Raw genomic sequence first — 6,178 nt, 5'->3', positions numbered from 1 at the left:
TTGATTTCCAAGATGATTTATGTCAAAACTGTAACTAGGCCACTCAGGAACATTCAATGTTGTCTTGGTGAGCAATTACAGTGTACATTTGACCTTGTGTTTTAGGTTATTGTCCTGCTGAAAGGGGAATTTGTCTCCCAGAGTCTTATGGAAAGAGACTGAACCAGGTTTTCCTCTAGGATTTTGCCTGTGCTAAGCACTATTCCGTTTCTTTTTATCATAAAAACTCCCTAGTCTTTGCCGATGACAAGCATACCCATAACATGAGGCAGCCACCACCATGCTTGAAAATATGAAGAGTGGTACTCAGTGATGTGTTGTGTTGGATTTGCCCCAAACATAATACTTTGTATTCAGTACATTAAGTAAATTTCTTTGCCACATTTTTAGCAGTTTTACTTTAGTGCCTTATTGAAAAAAAGGATCCTATAAGGGCACAGGGCGAGACCCAGATGCAGACACGGGAGGCAGATGGTTCGAGTCTCTGATATTTATTAGTATCCAAGGGGCAGGCAACAGAATGGTCAAGCACAGGTGATACAGATCAGGTGGTGACAGATGCGTGTTTTGGAATATTTGTGTTCTGTACAGGATTTTATCAGTCACATGTGCCGAATACAACAGTTGTAGACCTTACAGTGAAATGCTTACTTACAAGCCCCTAACCAACAATGCAGTTTAAAAATATGGATAAGAATAAGATATAAAAGTAACAAGTAATTAAAGAGCAGCAATAAAATAACAATAGCGAGACTATATACAGGGGGTACCGGTACAGAGTCAATGTGCGGGGGCACCAGTTAGTTTAGGAAATATGTACATGTAGGTAGAGTTATTAAAGTGACTATGCATAGATGATAACAACAGAGAGTAGCAGCGGTGTAAAAGAGGGGGAGGGGGGCAATGAAAATCGTCTGGGTTTTTTGATTTGATTAGATGTTCAGGAGTCTTATGGCTTGGGGGTAGAAGCTGTTTAGAAGCCTCTTGGACCTAGACTTGGCATTCCGGTACCGCTTGCCGTGCGGTGGCAGAGAGAAGAGTCTATGACTAGAGTGGCTGGAGTCTATGACTGTTTTTAGGGCCTTTCTCTGACACTGCCTGGTATAGAGGTCCTTGATGGCAGCAAGCTTGGCCCCTGTGATGCACTGGGCCGTACGCACTATCCTCTGTAGTGCCTTGCGGTCGGAGGCCAAGCAGTTGCCATACCAGGCAGTGATGCAGCTGTACAACCTTTAGAGGATCTAAGGAGCCATGCCAAATCTTTTCAGTCTCCTGAGGGGGAATAGGTTTTGTCGTGCCCTCTTCATGACTGTCTTGGTGTGCTTGGATCATGTTAGTTTGTTGGTGATGTGGACACCAAGGAACTTGAAGCTCTCAATATGCTCCACTGCAGCCCCGTTGATGAGAATGGAGGCGTGGTCGGTCCTCTTTTTCCTGTAGTCAACAATCCTCTCCTTTGTCTTGATCATGTTGAGGGAGAGGTTGTTGTCCTGGCACCACACGGCTAGGGTTCTGACCTCCTCCCAAAAGGCTGTCTCATTGTTGTCGGTGATCAGGCCTACCACTGTTGTGTCGTCAGCAAACTTAATGATGGTGTTGGAGTCGTGCCTGGCCATGCCGTCGTGGGTGAACAGGGAGTACAGGAGAGGACTGAGCACGCACCACAGGGGAGCTCCAGTGTTGAGGATCAGCGTGGCAGATGTGTTGCTACCTACCCTCACCACCTGGGTGTGGCCCGTCAGGAAGTCCAGGATCAAGTTGCAGAGGGAGGTGTTTAGTCCCAGGATTCTTAGCTTAGTGATGAGCTTTGAGGGCACTTTTTATAGACCGAGTCACTGATGCTTCCTGCTTTAATTTTTGCTTGTAAGCAGGAATCAGGAGGATAGAGCTGTGGTCGGATTTGCCAAATGGAGGGCGAGGGAGAGCTTTGTACGCGTCTCTGTGTGTGGAGTACAGGTGATCTAGAATATAGTTGTATGTGTGAGGTACAGAGATGAGGTGATCACGTCCGGCTGCGACAGAACCTGGACTCAAAACCAGAATCTCTATTGGCACAGCTAGCACTGTGATGCAGTGCCTTAGACCACTGCGCCACTCAGGAGGCCACACATGAGCTAAGAGTTGAACTCACACATGAGTTAAGAGTTGACCTCACACATGAGTTAAGAGTTGACCTCACACATGATCTAAGAGCTGGCCTCACAGACAGTAAGAAGAGTTCAATTATTGTATTTAATCCTGAGGCTGAGTGTGTGTGATATGAAAAGATTCCCGAACAAACATGACAACAGGGGTCAAATGAATGGCCAGTAGCAGATCAGAGGTTGAGGGGTTAGGATCTTAGCAAGTACCACAGCATGGCCCTTCATCTGCAATTATGCAATTATTGTTGGAAGTTAGCCATTGTCATGATCATCAAGGATAAGGCAAGCATGCCACACAGGCCAGAGCAGTGAATAATATCCCACTCTTATCAGTCACTCTTAAGCTGTCAATGAGTAGGCCATTTAGATATCAATTACATGACATGTGATATGTATCTCCTAATAGTAATGGCTATCTAGGTGAAAGTCTCATCGGCTGAGAAATATAACAGATAAATAACGTTCCCTTCTCCCTACCATTGACCCTTTTTTGACCCCTCAAGAATGATTGATAAGGGTGGTATATTATTCATTGCTCTTGCATGTGTTGCATGTTTACCTTATTCTTCAAACCAGGGCTATAGATCCATCTATTGACTGCTGTCAAGGATGTGCGCTGTTCTCTCTGTTGTCATCAATACCATAATCGTTACCGATGCAGGAGGTCTATAAGCCCAGAGTCTCAGTCAGTCCCTGTTGTGTAGAGATCTGTGCAGGACTGACTTCTACATCTCGCTCCCACCCGCACCCGCAGGCTTTCTGTGCGACTCCCACCCCCTAAACGCAAGAACTGGTCCCCAACCCAAACGCATACCCGCAATGTTATTTTAGGCGTAGCTCACTTGCCAGCCATGGTCCCAGCAATATTGTGCCCTATAGACAATATCATTGATGTGCAAAAAAAACAACAACTAACAAATAGGTTAAGTTACCAGAGATCCTCACGTGGCCCATTGTACTCGGCTATTCAAGTGGCCCATTATGTTAGGCTATCTGTATTACTGGGCTATATCAGCCAATATGCTAGACGTATTTTGAAGAGAGCAGAGTTGGAGAGGCTTGCACTTTCTTTTTAGCTATTTTTATAGCCTACATTTTAAGAGTGGGCGATTGTTAGACGGTGTCACGTTCTGACCTCTATTTCTGTTGTTTTGTATTTATTTAGTATGGTCAGGGCGTGAGTTGGGTGGGCAGTCTGTTTGTTTTTCTATGTTTTGGGGCATTTCTATGTTTTCGGCCTAGTATGGTTCTCAATCAGAGGCAGGTGTCATTAGTTGTCTCTGATTGAGAATCATACTTAGGTAGCCTGGGTTTCACTGTGTGTTTGTGGGTGATTGTTCCTGTCACTGTGTTTGTTGTCACAGGATAGGCTGTATAGGTTTTCACGTTCCGTTTGTTGTTTTTGTAGACTTGAGTTATTTCATGTATCGTTCAGTTTTCCATTAAAGAACATGAATAACCACCACGCTGCTTTTTGGTCCGCTTCTCCTCCTACAGACGAACGTCGTTACAGACGGAGACAAATATGGGTGATCAATATGCATTTCTAGCCAATGTAGTAAACTATAGCCTAATTCATATTTAGGAAGTACATTTCCTTGGGAAGATAAGTGGGAAGTTTACATACACTTAGGTTGGAGTCATTGAAACTTGTTTTTCAACCACTCCACAAATTTCTTGTTAACAAACTATAGTTTTGGCAAGTCGGTTAGGACATCTACTGTGTGCATGACACAAGTAATTTTTCCAACAATTGTTTACAGACAGATTGTTTCACTTACAATTCACTGTATCGCAATTCCAGTGGGTCAGAAGTTTACATACACTAAGTTGACTGTGCCTTTAAACAGCTTGGAAAATTCCAGAAAATTATGTCATGGCTTTAGAAGCTTCTGATTGGCTAATTGACATAATTTAAGTCAATTGGAGGTGTACCTGTGGATGTATTTCAAGGCCTACCTTCAAACTCAGTGCCTCTTTGTTTGACCTCATGGGAAAATCTAAAGAAATCAGCCAAGACCTCAGAAAAATATTGTAGACCTCCACAAGTCTGGTTCATCCTTGGGAGCAATTTCCAAATGCCTGAAGGTACCACCTTCCTCTGTACAAACAATAGTACGCAAGTATGAACACCATGGGACCACGCAGTCGTCATACCGCTCAGGAAGGAGACGCGTTCTGTCTCCTAGAGATGAAAAATCAATCCCAGAACAACAGCAAAGGACCTTGTGAAGATGCTGGAGGAAACAGATACAAAAGTATCTGTATCCACAGTAAAATGAGTCCTATATCGACAAAACATGAAAGGCCGTTCAGCAAGGTAGAAGCCACTGCTCCAAAACCGCCATTAAAAAGCCAGGCTACAGTTTGCAACAGCACATGGGGTCAAATATTGTACGTTTTGGAGAAATGTCCTCTGGTCTGATGAAACAAAAATAGAACTGTTTGTCCATAATGACCATCTTTGTGTTTGGAGGAAAAAGGGGGAGGCTTGCAAGCCAAAGAACACCTTCCCAACCGGGAAGCACGGGGGTGGCAGCATCATTTTGTGGGTGTGCTTTGCTGCAAGAGGGACTGGTGCACTTCACAAAATAGATGGCATCATGAGGAAGGGAAATTATGTGGACATATTGAAGCAACATCTCAAGACATCAGTCAGGAAGTTAAAGCTTGGTCGCAAATGGACAATGACCCCAAGCATACTTCCAAAGTTGTGGCAAAATGGCTTAAGGACAACAAAGTCAAGGTATTGGAGTGGCCATCACAAAGCCCTGACCTCAATCCCATAGAAAGATTGTGCAGAACTGAAAAAGTGTGTGCAAGCAAGAAGGCCTACAAACCTGACTCAGTTACACCAGCTCTGTCAGGAGGAATGGGCCAAAATTCACCCAACTTATTGTGGAAAGCTTGTGGAAGGCTACCCGAAACGTTTGACCTAAGTTAAACAATTTAAAGGCAATGCTACTGAATACTAATTGAGTGTATGTAAACTTCCACTGGGAATGTGATGAAAGAAATATAAGCTGCAATAAATAATTCTCTCTACTATTATTCCGCCATTTAACATTCTTAAAATAAGATCCTAACTGACCTAAAATGGGGAATTTTTACTAGGATTAAATGTCAGGAATTGTGAAAAACTGAGTTTAAATATTTTTGGCTAAGGTGCATGTAAACTTCCGACTTCAACTGTATATGATATAGCCTACCTTTTAGGAGCGGGACGATTTGCAGGCAGAGACAAATAAATGGGTAATCAATATTTAATGAAAATAAAAGGGCGCAAAGCTCGCTCACTATGGTGGCCATTGCGCGCCCTGCGACTTCTCCTTTCCTGGATCACATTTTTGGATTGCACCTCGGCTCACGTCGGTTGAGCGCCCTGCACTTCTTTCCATTATCAACATTTAAGACACTGTAGTAAACTAGTCTAATCATATTTACGTTAATTTCCTTGGAAAGGTAACTGCCACGCGATTCTCCGCCCATGCATAGGCAGCCTACTCTATTTCAATGAGACCACACATATAGGCTACTACGCGCACTTGATCTCGCACGCCCAACTAGGAGAGATAGAGACGACGTTGAGAGGAGAGGTAAGCTATTGAAGTTGAAGCAGCGAATTCTGAGTGTGTGAATAATTGCGACAAAGGTGTGCTTTTAATACAATACATAGGCGTAGGCTAACGGATACAAATCAGGAAGACAACCGTTTCCAAATAAACTGCGGGACAACAAAATATATTGTCATTCCAGTCGTCGGTCTGACCGCCCTCTCCCACCCGCAGCATTAAAAATACAGACGCTATAATGATCTCTGTCAGGACCCGCAGCCCACTACTGCTGTGTTTTCTACCATGTGCTGCTATGCTTTCTCCACCCACCCTGCACTGAAGAGCTCGCCTCACATTTGTACTGCATTTCTTTCTTTCTATGGCGAATAGACATGCTCAACCAAATTTCTTTAGACTGCACGATTTCTCCTGCACCCTTTCTCTCTCTCTCCTCCCTCTCTCTCATTTATAATAGTGTTT

The sequence above is a fragment of the Oncorhynchus mykiss genome, chromosome 29 (genome assembly GCF_057628025.1).
Source record: "Oncorhynchus mykiss isolate SJ-2025 chromosome 29, ASM5762802v1, whole genome shotgun sequence".
Lineage (NCBI taxonomy): Eukaryota > Metazoa > Chordata > Actinopteri > Salmoniformes > Salmonidae > Oncorhynchus > Oncorhynchus mykiss.
This window is presented reverse-complemented; position numbering follows the sequence as displayed.